We start from the raw sequence: 2505 nt of genomic DNA, 5'->3' as shown, positions 1-2505 counted from the left end.
AAAACAACATACTACAAAGAATGGTGGATGATGCCACTTGAAGAACCTGTGGGTTCCCACATGGTTTCTGAAACGTCACTACGGAATATCATCCGAGCTTTCGTACTTTTCTTCTTCGCTTTAGCAATTCCTATCCTCTGTTCAACATCTGCATTTCTCAGTTTAAGAATTCCTACACAGTCAACCCTGTAAATTAAACTAATTTTAAGACTAGAATAACTTCTATGTTTGGACATTGAAATATTTAACATCTATGTTAAAAGAAATTGACTACCTGTTGCAGAACTGTTACCCTTGTTAAGTTACCTTCCATAACAAGAGCATCCTTAAAATTAATATTATGACCTCTTCCAGTCTGAAGTGAGAAATTCCCAACTGGTTTCTTCAATTTTTAACAGTACAAGAAGATATTTCAAAAACTTTTGTCCATCGTCAGAAATCCTTGCAAGGGTATAAAGTGAGTGAAAAGGTGAATATCAAAATAAGTTTTCATTTTACCATAATTGCTTTTAATTTAATAATTTACTTCCCATAAACAATAAATAATGCACAGATCCAAATAAAATTCTTTAAATATGTATTAGAATTTAACGCTCAGTTTATAAAAAGAGTGGGGCAGTCTTTATAGATTTTAGGCAGATTTATAATTTTATCCTGAACGTTTTCCAATATCAACTCTTTGTCTAACACTATTTTAACAGTCAATCTTTTGAAATATAAAGTCAATTCAGCTCAACTTGACTATGAAAATATGAGCATGATGTCACTTTAAATTTCATAATTAAGACATTTTGTAAAACTTCAAAATTAAGATATTTTGCAATTCCATTTCCAAATTCTGAGTAACAGTGCTGGTGGAACTGGTTCAGAAATTTTACTCTTACATCTAAAATGTGGTTAGTTTACATCTTTTATTGGGTTTTATGTAGCACCAACATAGAATAGGTCATATGGCGACTTGCCAGCTTTACTGGTGGAAGAAGACCTTTCATGCATTATTGTAGGCACAAACGGGCACCTGAGTAGAACCACCGATGTTCTGTAAGCTAGCTGGATAGCTTCCTCATATGAAAAAATTACTGTTGGGATTCAAACCAACAGTGATGAGAGGCAAGGGGTTTGAAAACAACAACCATAACCATTCGACCGATGCCCCTAGTTGATTTACATAAATAATAAGCTTTCAAGCTGCCTGAAATGGACAATGTCATAAGTTTATTATGTCCTTGACATGGGTTTATTGTCACATGCATGATAAGAGCTACCGTGGTGGAAACAACTCAAACATGGAGAGTGACTCCGTCTACAATATTGGCTAAACTTTGGCAACAAGATCAAACTGTGCCATCAAACATTGCCATGAATTCTGACCAGCCTCCATTGAACGATCTCCAAAAAAAAAAATTCCGCTAAATTTAATGTATTTTTGATGATAGCTCACCATGAACAAGCAGGTCAAATCTAATAGCTAAAAATTTGAAAAAGTTTGTGCTACAATGTATTCAATGCATATATCCTTGTAGTAATACAATATTTATAGAGTAAATGATATACACATACGATGCTGTCATGTCATTGGCAGAAGTCAGTTCTATTTCAATGACAGTGGTGCCATCTATGTCTTTCTCCGTACACATGGTGGAGTTCTTCCCACAAACTTTACATGCCTGGTAAAAACCATGCGGCCGCACACGTCCACTATCATTTCCAATAAATATCTGTAGAGTTGCTTCCCCTGAATAACCAAAGAGCTGAAAATGGGGAAAAAAATCATATATAATTATTTGTTCTTTGTGGCATAAATATATTCAAGTTTTGAAAGGTTACGATGTGAAATTGCAAATTATGTCACAAAACAATCAATTTCATTTACTAATTATGACTTCTCTTGGTTTCTTCAGGATCACTGGATTTATGGACTGTGTTAGTCTGGCCCTAGAGTTTACTAGTACTGACAGTAACACTTACAGCATATTTTGAATCATATTTTGATATGACTTATACCTATACTATTATTACAAAGTTTTGCCAATTTTGCTGTATACCTTGATTTGTGGATAAGCAGACCCACTCCTGTTTTTCACGGACCCACGACTTCCCTCTGTCAGATATCGTGCTCTATGTTGCTCCTCTGGCTGCTGTATTATGCGTAACTCATAGCCGTGTATCTTAGCCGGGAACGCCTGACTTAAGATAGGTTCTTTTGCTCTTCTTAAACGTTCCCTTTGCTGTTTAACCTGTAAAAATTAAACAGAATCTTCATCCATCTTTTATCCTTATATAATATTATATTATTATACTTGTATTGTTTGATGACACAATAATGTAGAATCATGTTATGGATGAGGAGTGAAATGCTCAAATCTAAAAATTAAAATTCATGTTCCGTTCTGTTCTTATAAGTTACATAACTTTTGTATAAAACCATAAGAAAGTGCATGCAGGTAGTACAAAAAACCATGACAGATGTTTTTTATAAATTGGCCAGCTGTACCAGACTTTTGA

At 34.3% G+C, this 2505-nt stretch overlaps 1 long non-coding RNA gene across 1 annotated transcript; it reads right to left on the bottom strand.

Moving 5' to 3' along the window:
- Nucleotides 1–18: 18 nt before the first annotated feature.
- On the bottom strand, nucleotides 19–2253 carry LOC132747335 (uncharacterized). The gene is made up of 3 exons (XR_009628113.1): nucleotides 2046–2253; nucleotides 1561–1751; nucleotides 19–186 (listed from the first exon to the last, which is right to left on the bottom strand). It is a non-coding gene; the product is annotated as an uncharacterized LOC132747335 (long non-coding RNA).
- Between the last annotated feature and the right edge of the window lie 252 nt (nucleotides 2254–2505).

Source organism: Ruditapes philippinarum, unplaced genomic scaffold (assembly GCF_026571515.1).
Source record: "Ruditapes philippinarum isolate M1 unplaced genomic scaffold, ASM2657151v2 ctg12751_1_1_1_1, whole genome shotgun sequence".
NCBI lineage: Eukaryota > Metazoa > Mollusca > Bivalvia > Venerida > Veneridae > Ruditapes > Ruditapes philippinarum.
The sequence above is the reverse complement of the archived record's forward strand: the minus strand, read 5'-3'. Positions and strand labels throughout refer to the sequence as shown.